We start from the raw sequence: 14,186 nt of genomic DNA, 5'->3' as shown, positions 1-14,186 counted from the left end.
TTTCATTTAAGGCAAAAAAGCAATAGGTTCAAATATCAGACGCTGCAAAGAGAACATGAGACAAAAGATAATTGTCTCCTGGAAAAGCAGATCAAGAACATGGTTTCAGAAAGGCTGCCCTTGTTAAGAGCTTTCCAAATCACTATTTCTAGGATCAAAAAAAGGCTGCTCCTTGCTTCATAGACTCCTGGAGGCTCAGTAATCAGATTAAACTGTGAACTTCATGCTCTGAGAGTGTTGCAGGTGTACAGGCATGCTCAGTCAGTGAAAATACTTTCTGGCATGTGGTAGAGGAAAGACTAAAGAAGCTGACTTGTATAAATATGGGGTACAGTTCACGTACAGACCCTTGCACTGTCCACTTCCACTCTTTATTCTACAATGAAACAGCTCAGAGAGAGGGTTCAAGACCTGAGAAACCACCAGAAATCTTATCACCATATCCTAACCAATATCCTTAATTTATGAAAATTTAGCCTTTTAAAATTATACCCCTTTCTTCCAGATCAACTGCTAGCAAATCAAAATAGAAGCAATCATGTCCACACAATCCAGTTAGAAAACCACTACCACTGACATTTTCAGGCTTGAAGAAGTCTCCATGCAGCAGGCATCTGCTCTTGGCCAGTGTTGCTACTATTGCACTGTCTCTAGAGAAGCTACTACTAGTCTGTATTTCTTGCTCTGACAGGATTTTCAGATTTCTTTGATTGATGATTTCCTTGGCACTAGCTCCTTATCCCCTGTAGCTTTTAGTTTTTTCTTTATGGTTTAGTTTGGTTTGATTTTTCTTTACTCTGAAGTAGCCAGTGGATTATTTGACCCTGCTTTTCTATCTCCTCTCTTCTTCATTGCTATAACATCTGTTGCGACTATAGAATATTTAATTGGGTAAGTGCAATCTAAAGGCATTTAGGAGGATTACTGTCATGGAAGCAACCTTATAAATTATATGGTCCTGAACTTTCTTAGAGAATGATTGTAAGACTTTGACTTTGGCTCAGGGTTCTGTGCAAATGGAGAGAACTGAGTAGAAGACTGCTGCAATTATTTGCCATAGACAGCACTGATGATGAAGAAAGTCATTTCACTCTGTTACGGTGCTAGCTCTGAATCCCATTCATCTAGCATGGAGGTCATTAAAGCATGAATCATCAACTGAAGTGATGGAACAAAATCTTCTGGGTAGCTACAGGTGAAGTATTTTTTTGTTTCATTTGATTAGCTACTATCTGAGAGAAATTTGGGAAGCTGGCAGAAATGCAAACATTTTTGATGAAGCAAAGAATGTTTCTAAGACCTATTTTTGGCAGAAAATGCTTTTTTATAATCAATAGAACTTAGTAAATAAATCCATGTCTTTCCCAAGCTATGCTTTTCTCCAGTTCTTTCATTTAATGCTTTGGGCAGGGCAACCATGATGTGGCCTGTCACTCCTCCACCAATATGTTAACTCTTCCTGTGCTTTTCTCTGTTCTTACTCCATTCTTTCACTGTCTTTTCTTCTTAAGATATCAACTCACAAAAAAAAAAAAAAAATAGTGTGAGGCATATGTACAAGTTAAATTTTATTAAAAGTCTTGTAAAACTGCTTGTGGAATACATATATATCAACGGGAAAAGATGATCAATTATTCCACTGCCATTAGGAGTGATGTATTGAAAACAGACATTTGATTCATGAGAGCCATTAGATACTTTGTTGGAGACAACATTTTCACAGGTACATCAAAACCATATTAGATTACATGAAGCTAGAAGGAAATACTGGTATTATTTAACAAATTAAATGAGAGCCCACTTGGACTGATGAAGCTGGGTAATTACCAGTTGCCACTTATTCATAAATATTGGCTGAAATTTAGGAGAGACTTGTGAGTAATATGGGCTTCTCAAATCACAAGCACTTTGCAGGGTCTCAACAGGTGTCTTTAACTGATAATTTATTTTCCTTAGGACAATAAACAATTCATTACATGAAAGTATTAAAAGAGCAAAGGAGATTCTGCTTTTGTTGGAGAGACAGTATGTCTTTCAGTGCTGCCACAGCAAGATATTATTACTAAGATACTGGAATTTTGGTGTCAATTAGGTGTTCACTTAACAGCTTATTATAGTTTACAGAGGATTGTCCCAACATGTCGCTGTGGGCTTTTAAAACAAAACTGAAAAACTCATTAGTAGATCATATGCTTCTTATGTTCTGGTGTATCTTACTACGAAGTGGTATATCAACATCCACCTTTTCAAAATAATGAATTTTTAATTTCAAATTATGTATACCAGTTTCAACATTAGAATTATTTATCAATAAAACCAAATGGCTGTACATGTGAACAGCCATACTCTACTGCCTGATTTTTATTTAGCTAAGCACAGATGTGGGTGTGATACTGTAAAATATACACACTTGCAGTCTCTTCCAGTGATTGGAATAATCTATACTGTTTGTTTAACTGATTTTCATCCATGTTGGTATCTTTGCAAAACACCAGAAAGAAAGGAGATGGTAGACTTCAAATCCAGTGAAGCAGAAGGTAATCTTTGACTAACTGGCTACTTGAAGTAATGGACAGACAACCTTGAAATGAAAATACCTCATAGGCATCACTACATTCACATAAATACAAAAAAAAAAAAAAAAAAAAAGTAATAGAGCTTGTGTTAATGCTGAACATTTCAGAAACCTTCAGACATCACTCACTGACAGTGAAGAAGATAAAACCACCAGAAAATAACATTTCCTGCCTAAGCTTTAGTGTTATAAATGAAATAGAAGTACAGCAAAAAAATTATAAATGTCTATAAAGGAAATAGAATCTCATATACAAACTATCCCAAGAAAGAAATATTTTAAAAGCCAAAGTACCACAAATCCAAAGTGTATGTCTAATATTTCTTTAAAGCCTAATGATTTCTTTCAATAAATTATAGAAATTATTTAATAAAAGCTTTTTCATATTCTCAAAGCATAATGATGTCATTTATAAGATGAATAAGCACTTTTGTTTTAAAAAGTTTAACGCTGGCATGACTGATTACTGGGGAGCCAGTTTAGTTAAACGATAACAGAATTTGTAGATTAACAGAGCTATATTGGATTACTATGCCAGGATATAAAATCCCTTAAAAGTATGACTTACATGGATCCCTTACCATTGCAATAGGATAATTGTCTATATCCTTAATAGTAAATTTATGTCATCACAGTAACTGTGATTCAATTGGTTTATACTTCTTCTTTGAAATTGAAGACAAAGCTGCCATTGAATTAGCTGTCACAATCAAATGTTTGTGAAATGATAAAAGCACGTTTTTAATTGCAAATAATGAATGCTGATTAGCATAAAGCAAAAAGCTTTACTGTGAAGCATTACAGACTCATTGAATAGTCACAGTGAGGTCACCACAGTCTCAATAGAGTGGTCACCTTGTATCAAGGCTGAAAAATAAACTTGATTATTCTTTGAGATATTTTTAATTTGAGATGGTTTTCTTATCGCCTGCATTAATATCAAAGGAACTAGTCAAACCCAAATATTTCTTGGACTGTGTTGTAATGTTAGAAAATAGAAACTTGATGGGGGACAAATTTAACATGGGCAATTTTTCAGGACTACTTTTCAGTGTGAATATTTAACATCCAGGCAATTACTTTTTCTATAAAAAGGCACATTGGAACATTTTAAATTATAATATTTAATGTTTTCTGTCTTCCCCATTTGGTTATCAATGAACTAACTAAGCTCTTCCATTAATGAGGCACTTGTATTTGGTTTCTTCTGATATAAATTATTTGATGGACTAAACATAGTAGGAATAAATGCATCATTTGTGACAGAAATTAAAAAAAAAAAAACACCAGCTTTATGCTATATCTATATATATTATCTATATAGATATAATGCTATAGATAGATGCTATAGATATATCTATTATCTATAGCATCTGTCCCAGCTGCTTATAAGATGATTTTGTATTTTAAGGGTAAAGATGATACAATCTGAATTAATGTTTCATTGGTTTGTTGCTTCTTTTTCATGTCTGATTATTTTGGTTTGATATTTGTATGGACTTTCTTTAGTTTCCTTTACTAAAATCAACTAGAGATAATAATACATGTTTTTATTTGTAATACAAGTGTTAAAGAAAAATAAATCCTACAAGGTTTAGCAGCTTTCTGTAACAGGTGAATTATGAACACTGAGGATGGCACAGTTCCCGCTCTGAGGAGTTTATCTGCAATGGGTGAAAAGAGTAAGAGTGACCATGACAAAAAATAGAAGGAAGGAAATAACAAGGTAGTGTTAATTAGATCATGCAGTCAGCTAGTTATTGCACAGCATATTGATTCCATGGACTGTCCCCTAAGATAAGCTGTGATTACACAAATTGCAGGAAAGTTAAATCCTTTCCAGATGAATGATAAAATCAACTCAGTTACAGAAAAAGTGCTTTTGTACTTACAGGGTAGGGTTTTTGTTGTGCTGTTTTTTTTTTTTTTTAATTATTTAGAAAATAATGTATGCCCAAATTATATATTATTTGAACTCTCTTGACACCTAATTGCATGTCTTTTTGAGGAGAAATCTGTTATTGACATTTACAAGTTCAACATAAAAAAAAATAATCCTAGTACTTTTGTGGTACCTGTACAGATGTGGGAAACAATACTGAAATATTTTTGTGAAGAAGAACTTCACCTGTTCTCACATGCATGATTTATCCAGAAAACCATTATGACTTATTCAAATATATTTGTTGTTCAGAATAACGTTAACCATAAACATGAGTAACAGCTGACTTCATTCTCGTTCGTATGTAATCATTTGTAGCTATCTCATGTGAAGAAATACATCTACTTCGATTATCTGGAAATGTCATGTGGTATATTCCTCTTACTTGAACAGTTCAGCATAATTCATAGACAGAAATTTCCAGACTGATGATAAGACTCATATCATGTGGGCACCTGGATGATTCATGAAGATGAATTCTTCTGGGTATGGCTTTCAGAAGAGTCAGAGGTTTTACTGCTCCTAATAGCTGAAGCCAAACTGAAAAAAACAGGAAATAGATAGATAGATAGATAGATAGATAGATAGATAGGTTAGATAGATAAGAAAATTTGTGTAGAATGTTTTCTCTCATCACCAGTCCCAATCTGTGCTATATTACTAGCTGTTAAGGAGACTCTAGGACCAGAGTCTGTCTTACAGAATAGAACTGCTCATTATCATTCTCCTGACTTATCCTCAGCATTTGTCAGGGTCACAGATTGACAAAATTAGTATTCTTACATCCCTTCCAAGTGAGTTTTGTCCAGAGTTTAAAACCCCAGTATGCTTGAAAACTTGACATAATGTGTTTCTGAAGACACAGTGATTTGAAAGGTACCTGGAGATAGCATCTAATGGGATTTACAAAAAAACTTTCAGTTTTTGTTTAACAGCAAAGAAACAGAAACATCAATAGAAAAGATCAACAATCTACAAACAACTGTGGGAGAAAGAGAATGTGTTTCAGTGGTAGATCTTTTCCACTAATGCTTATTTTCCTGTGCTATAGGCTTTCAGCACTTCCAGCGTTTGCTCTTTGATTTACTGACCATGTTATTGACACTTTTCAAAGATCTTTTCCACACTGTTTCTTATTTTCAGAATCACAAAACAATTTCTATGTGCTAATGGTATTTTTAAAACTCTAAGAGATTTGCTATGTGCTCAGCATATTCATATTGTGCCTGCACATAGCTATTCAGTTCTGAGTGAAAATGTTCTCTTGTCTCACAGAGGAAATGTGATTCTTTTCCTGGTAACTTAGACAATGGGTGGGATTCATTTTTCCTAATTTCCTAAACAACCATAATTATTGTTCAGTTGGAAAGACAGGTGCAAATAACATGAATATATATATGTGCACATAAATAAATAAATAAAATGATATATCCATATACACATTCATGGATATGCATACCTCTGGAGAAGGTTAGTTTTCTAGAAATACAAAAGAAAAATGTTCAGAGAAGTTATAGTTAACAGCAAAAATGAATGTAAACTCTAATGTGATTATCAGTGGTACTCTTTATTAATAGAAACATTACTTAATTATTAACATTTATACAATAATTCTTAAACCAGCTTCAAAAGGCTGAGAATTGTTTTTGTTTATGCAGTTGAGGAACCTTTCCTAAACAGCCATCATTTTATCATATGAAGACTTCTGCACAGACTACCAGATCTTTAGGGAGGCAACTGACTTCTCTTTTAAATGCTACAGCTCATATTATGGAGTCATTCTACGGTGACTTTGAGGTGATCTGACTCCTGAAAAGGGGAAACAGTCACTGTGAGTGAGGGTTTCTACTAATCCATTTATATATTTGTAGGCTGAGAATTCGACATCTTCTTTAAATGCCCAGATTAGTACATTACTTTCATGCCTGAGATCAGGTTGATTGCACCCACTTTAGATGTCTACAATATAAATATCAACATTTAAGTTACTTTTCTGTAATCCATGTATAGTTGGTGGACAGAAACAAGAACTTTCATGATAGAAATTGTCTAAAGTAGATGTCTGCATTATGTCAGGTGAAGCATATTTTAGATTTCTGGGCATACTTGATTTCTTTCCCCCCTAAATTTCCTGCTCAGACTTGCAGTAGATGCTCTCGGTTCTCCAGGTTTATGCAGAGGATCAAGGGCTTCATATTCAAGTAAACCACCTGAATTTACTATCTTCTCTGTCCATCAGTGCCTGAACTTTGCCATCATTGGTATTTCTACAGTGAATTACATCAATGCATATTTCCTCAGGAATGTTTCTGTCCATCACTGTCCCAATTACAAAAACAGTTTTAATACAGCCAACTACACTATCTATTACTTACTGTAAAATGATCGCAATTTTGGACAAATTGTAGAGGATGTCTGATATAAACTGCACACTTCGATGTTGCCTGTAAAAACTGGAGGGTAAAATGGATTTTGAAGGTATCTTTTCAGCTTTATTTTATTACTAATGTGAGGTTATACAGTTAATACATAACAGTAATGGATCAAAGCTACTAGGAATTGCTAACCAAATAGAATTTATTCTGCATATCATTATGTATTGATATATATAAATGACAAATAAAAAACACAGTTTCAAAAGGCAAGGAAAAGCAATCAAATATTCAAGAAAAAATTTATGATGTTTCCTATTACTGTTCAAATGGAAAAAAGGCTTCTCCCTTAGGGAAAGCTGAGCTGTTTCTAACTTTATTCTTTTAAAAAATGCTGCTATAAGTTAGAAAAAACTGTATAACAAAATTACCATTTATGTCATGTACCACAAACATTGGTTAGAAACCGCTGCTTATTTCAACTGAAAATAAGGATACTAGCATTATACATGTTCTTGAATCTTTGGCATTTGCAGCTTACTGTCAAATCTGGCCTGCAGTATAGATAAATGTAAAAAAATTCTCCTCAGACACGAATATTTAAGCAATAAATGGGTGAAGTTTAGTTGCTTTTCTTTATGGTGAATGTCTCCAGATTGATTAGGGCAAGTACACCACTTTGATTCTTCGTGTTTGTTAGATAACATTAGGTAATCTCAGAAAACAGCAGGATATGGGTAATTTTCTGATTTTTTTTTTTTTCTGTTTTCACTGGGATGTGTTTTTTATTTAGTAATCACTATAACAAGGAGATATGAGAAATGGGGGTAGTATTTGATCTGATAAATTTGAACGATTATCAGTAACTAATAAAGTATTTTTGTTGCTTGAAAACACTTTCCCTTTTTAAGTAAAAAGAATAATAGTCCACCTTTACTTTTCAGCTGCAGGGGAAGACAAAAAACTACAATATGATAGGTGAGATATATGTGAGGCACTCCTATCATATATTACTATTTTTATTCAGATGTTGCAGATTAGTGGGGTTCTGCCACTACTGGCTAAGGTTTACCAGTCACAATCTGACCCGAGAAGACCAGCACAACATTTAAAACTACACTGAAGTTTAACCCTCACACCAGGCCCTATTACATAGTCAGGATTGTAAACTTCAGATGTAAAGGCAGAATTCACCTTGTCTTTTTTCTTTTTTAAAAGTCTATCCAAAAGCATTTTTCCAATTGAGATACTTGTCTGGAGACATGGAGACAATCAGTGGAGTGAAATAGATCTACCCAGAGAGTACTTCATTCCAAGATACTTTGAAAGCCATCATGAAGCAGGAGGAGTAAGTTTCTATGAAGTGCATATTTCTTTTTCTATTTCTCTTATGCTGCCTTCTCTCTTTACTAAGGAAGCAGTATATGGTGATTATCAGATTAGACAAATAATGTCTAGATATGTAACTTTAGGCAAGACAAATATTATTTTAAGTGACTTCACATAATTTTAAGTCTTTGAGGGATATCTATAGCTTTTTGCTCAAACATTCAATTTTAATTTTGGTTCTGATATTTGAATAAAAGCACTTGCATTGTCTGACTAGAATTCTATATCTCTCTCTCCAATGCAGTATCTTAAGATTTGTTAACACTGCCATTTAATATTTTACATTTCTTTTAGAAAACAGCTTAGGTAATATGAACTGAGGACTTCATTGTACTGTCAGATAAATTTTACAAGTATGGTTGATTGTTATTCATTGCTGTGTATTAAAATGTTGGAGGACTTAACATATACTAGATACTTTCCAGCTATGAAAGTAAAGATAATCCTTGTTTCTGGCCCTCATATTAAACTACACAGGGGAATGCTGTATGATCAGAAAGCATGATGTGAAGATTTTAACATTTTTTCATGTGAACAATTATTGATAGTTTATTTGATTAAATTTTATGATATGCATTGTAGAAGGTCTTACACAGTAATTTGTATTAGGGGTGGAGATATGCTCATGGATCACTTCCATAGGTGCCATCTCTATAGGAACTTCTGGGAGAATCACAGGAGTAGTTATGGGAAGAGACAAACAGGAAATTAAGCTCTTGGGCTGGCAGAGGCAGGAGGTCACTCGTGCAGCACACACCACACTCTCCAGGTTCACGGGCCCATGCACATTTGCAGATCCCCCCCCCCACTGGCATGGACCCTCCTCCTGCACACTGGCAACCCTGCCCAGATCCCAGCCCCCATTCGCACCCCACAGGTCCCCAACAATCTGGATGGTCCTGCTGGGTGCTCACTGTACACATTGCAGAACTCACACAATCATCCCACAGACACCCCACACTTTGGGACCAGGCTGACTGGTCACAAGGCTCAACCTGACAACTGCACTGATATGTTCCAGTTTACACATGACCACCCCTTTTATACCATTTCTGTCTATTCCTCTTCCTTCCTCCCCAATCCCCTTCTGCTAAACATTTCTTAATGCACTTTACATAGTCCCACAGGCTCACCCTCAAATATCCCAAATCTCATCTTTCTCTTGTTTCCCCCTTTTTATGAACTCCAGGTTGGCCCTTTCCAGAGCTGTGCCCCGAGTTTCCTAATGATCCATCTGTTAGTGACTGGAGACTTTTGGTCTTTGACACTGTATCTGTTATCCCTTGAGTATCAGCTCTGTGTCTCTGGGCTCTTGTTTATTGCTTCCCCCTTATTATCTCTCTTGCACTGAATTTTTAAATAATGAAAAAAGATTATTTGGAAGGTTCTCTGTCATGTGTGTACTGACTTTTTTTTCTTTTTATAAAAATCCCTTTGGTTTCAATAGCCCACCGCTTTTCCCTGTCTTATTCCTGACTTTTCCAAACCAGTCATATTATTTTTCTATTATATTGCTCCACTCTACGAAAGAACATACTGTTCTTTCTCTACTTTCTCTTCTCTTCAGAAAAATGAGAAAAATGTCTAAGACATGATATTTGTTCATAACTATTCCAGAACTGTCTTCATTGAAATCAATGGCAAAACTTCTATATAAGTTCCATGGAGCTAGGGTGTCATCTATCATTACATATGTCATTCAGCTTGACAAATTACACTATTTTGTTTTCTACAATGTCTTCTGTTCAAAACGATTTAAGAACTTCTTTAACTATTCTGCATAAATGAAGGTCCTAGAATAGTTTTGTCAGTTTTTAGAAGTGCTAGGAGGAAAATTGAGAGAGTATTAACACTCAGAACATAAAGGCCATTTCCTCCTGTAAATGGAAGAAAAATTTAGTGCAAAGCACACATTTTAACTACTGTTTCCCAAACAGGATAAAGAGTTATGATTAGACTATTCCACTATAGGGAAACACAAACTCCTGGGTCAAAAACCCTGAGCCTCTAGTAAGATTTTGCTAGCACTTACCCCGTGTATTGGTCAGACATCATAGAAAAATAAAAATGCCACAGATTTTGAGCAGGCCATTGCCCATAAGTCCACAGGGGGATGGAATGTCCAGCTCTGTGATGCAAGTCTCTCTTATGCTGAAGGAAACAAATCCTGGTTAGGTTTACTGTGTGGGCCTTAACTGCCTTCAGAGGTTAAACATTATTGTTTTTTTTGAGTACCCAACATGGGACTTGAAAGGGCTTGAGATAACTACAGATTCAATTGGAGTGTGCTAGACTGAATTTATAGCTATCATAGCTATTTATTGAGTAATTAGCAGGCTCCTGTACTTGTCATGGGGCTTGCTTGCCTTACTGCTATATAGTGCTTATTTATGCTTTTTGCATTTGCTGTTTGCCATAGTCTTTCTCATTTTACTCTGCCATGCCTGCAAATATTTTGATAACAGTGATGAACATGCACCTGGGCAGGAAGATGGCCAGGACATTGCTTTTGTTCCTGTACTGCTGTACCGGACGTCCTGGAACTCCAGTGTGAACTTGAGTTGAAAGGCCTGTGACCTGTGGATAAGTCTACCTGGGAGCAGGACTCCCTGAAGTGTCTGTGGGAATGTATAAGTCCACACCAGAGCAGGTACACCCCTGGAGGGTTTGTGGCACAAGTCGATGCTAGAGAAGGTACACCCTAAAGCATCTGTGGCTCTGGATAAGTCCATGCTGCAGCAGGTACACCCTGAAGCGTCAGTGGCTGTTCATGGCACGGCAGGTAGACCCCTGAAAAGACTGTGGCCATTGGATAAGGTTGTGCTGGAGCAGGAGCAAGAGGAGAGGTTCATTGCAATGTTAAACCCTGTGACCTGGCCCAAAGGGATTGGGGTGGAGGCAGTGATAGATATTTAAATTGTTGTAACCCATGATTTGAGTTGCATGCTATAGGAAGTACTATAGCAGGAACCACCTGAACCAATGAAGGATGAACATCACAAGAGGCAGTACAAGTGCAGTGGTAACCAGACCTGAACTCAAAGGGTGGTGGACGGTCAATGAGGATATATTAGATAGTTTTACCTGTTAAACTGTCTTTATCTCAACTCATAGGTTTTTGCACTTTTACCCTTCCGATTGTCTCCTCCATCCCACTGATGGGAAGTGACTGAGTGGCTGTGTTGGGCTGAACTGCCTATAAGGATTAAACTGCCAAAATAGGGGAGAGCTGAACTCTGCTATACCTATGCTGCAGTGATGAAGAGTCCACAGTCTTCTGACTGCATAGTCAAGAACTAGCCAAGAGAAGCCAGTTAGATCATTTATGCAGCTGGCCAACACCCAATTTCTGTGATCCATGGTACTCTAATGTGGGAGATAATCTTGCCAACAAATTCCCAAGCAAATACGTTGGCAGCTGAGCAACAAACATTTACAGTTTCACTGAATTCCCAGTTTGTAACTCTAACTAGTAAAAAAAGAAACACACAGCTAGAGATTCAACATTTTTCTATGCAACTGTTTTAAACTGTTGTTAAGCATGGTGCTTTGCAGAATTTTTAGCAGTTTGTACTCCACAGTACTAACCAATACAATATTAAATGAGTACGCAAAGAAAGATAAATACATTATAAACTACTTATATATTCCCATCCTTTTAAGTGTACTACCAGTACACATTTTCTTCACATTCATCCCTTCTAAGAGAGCCCTGAGACAATTTCTGCTCATTTGTAAAGACATATACTCACTTAGTCAACTGTTGTGACTTCTTTTGAAGTAATGGTAGTGTTTCATTAGCAGCTAATTTCTATAGACCTAGAATTACTCAAGAGATGATTATGTAAAAGTCAGACTCCCTCAAGGAGTTGTTGAAAGGCCGTGGGTTGCCAATTAACCCTGTAGTCTCAGGCCTCCTTTTTAATCTTGAAATGAAAACAATAAGACCATCCCCTACTTCACTGAATACCGCACTCAGTGTAGAGATATTCATGGTACCTTTATGAGCCAATAACACCAGTGGCAGCACTGTAAAACAGGAATTCATCTCACCTCACTAAATGTATGTGGTGTAAATACCTGTTTCTGGATATATCTATCCTGAATTCCTTTTACAGTAGTCAGTGGAGAGAAAGAGACACCTATAGAATATTTTTATACAGCTGAATTAAAGTTCAGGAGAAAGACTGAATACTAATGAGCCCTAGAATTTTAACTTTTTTCCTGTCTTTTCTTTGAACATCTTCCTCTAACTCTTGCCTACACAACTCTGCTAAGTTTTCCCGAAGAAATATTGGTATGGACTCCTTGATGTCACTTTGGATCAGTACCCAGCTTTTTATTCAGCAGTAAAAACATAGCCATAGACTGGAATTAATCTCATCCTATAGCAGATGATTAAATAGTAGGTAAGAAGATTCAGTATAAATGTGCCTTTTTCTCCCCTTTTCTCTCCTGTATAGTCATACAGAATGGTCATACAGGACCATAGGGTGACATGACATATTACCAAATGTGAAAAAGTCTCATAAGGACTTAAAAGCATGTACTTAGGAACAGTTCCCTTTTTCCTAAGTTTCTCCAGTTAAACCCTATTTTGTTCCTTCTTCTACTGTCAAACTTAATTTCCTAAGCGTTAATATTAGCATGCTCATTATCTAGTTGTTTGTATTGAAATATCTTTATTTAGGATAGGAAAAATCTAGATTGAACAAGATAATGCTTTTTGCTGCTATTTAAAAATTTTATTAGTTTCCTATCAGACTGTCAAGTTTTTGTGAGCATTGTCCAACTGTCTTTTGCTATTGTTGATAGTATTCATACTCTTATTTACAAAAGGTTAAGTATATTTTACAAAATCTTAAAGCCAGTGCAAGGAGGGACTGAATGAGGTTTAGAGGCATTTATGAGCAGAAGTGTGAGTGTGAAAAATTAAATTAATTACAAAAATTCTGAAAACCTATGGCCCCTTCTTAAATTCAGAAAGTATATTCTATTTGAAGAGTAAGGTGAACTGCAATACTTCAGGGATACAACAGAAGTATTTGCTGAGAATTCTTATAAGTATCATTCATATCTTACACTGTAAATCTTTAACATTAACTGAAATAAATCTCACCCACTCTCTTCAGCTCCAAAGAAAACACTGTTTTAAATAGGCACTCATTTAATACCACTCTTCAATTCATTCAGAAGTATGCAGCTTAGCTTGTGTAGTCTTGTCTGCAAAAGATAATTATGAAGATGGGAATCACTTGTTTCAGCTGTCTCAACCACCCAAACTAATAAGCCTTTTAAGACATTTTCAAGGGTGGGTTTTTAATATCTGAAGACAATGAATAGATGTGTGGCAGATTTGCACAACATTTGTTTTTTTTGTTTTTTTTTTTTTTTTGTGTGTTTTTTGTTTGTTTGGTTTTTTTTTTTTTTTTGTTTTGTTTTGTGTTTTTTTTTCCCCTCCCATCCCCCCAGTATTGAGAAGACAACCTCAATTGTCTGTTCCAGCTATGCTGAGTTTGTTGTGAGACCAGAATGGGAAGAAGAGTATTGACTAATGAGACTTCAAAATCCTTTCATGCTTTTCTGAAATTATAAATACCCAAGTCAGCTATGACCTATCATGAATTAAATTAACCTGAGGTTTATCAGATAAATCCTGTCCAGTTTGTTTGTCCCTGGAAAAGCACTCTGTGCTAGAAACTGAGAACTGTGGCATAGGATCTTATGACCAGAGGGAAATTTTCTCTAATTTTGGGCTGCTTTGTGATAATGGAATAGCAAGAAGCAAAACCCCAGATGAGACCTATTAGAGCCTGACGATATGGACATTGACATCGGATAATCTGTTCCAGTGCAAATAACTAATGCCATTGTCAAGATTTTTTAGAGATTTCAGGAAATTAACTTC

This window comes from Athene noctua, chromosome 1, assembly GCF_965140245.1.
Source record: "Athene noctua chromosome 1, bAthNoc1.hap1.1, whole genome shotgun sequence".
Taxonomy (NCBI): Eukaryota; Metazoa; Chordata; class Aves; order Strigiformes; family Strigidae; genus Athene; species Athene noctua.
The sequence above is the reverse complement of the archived record's forward strand: the minus strand, read 5'-3'. Positions refer to the sequence as shown.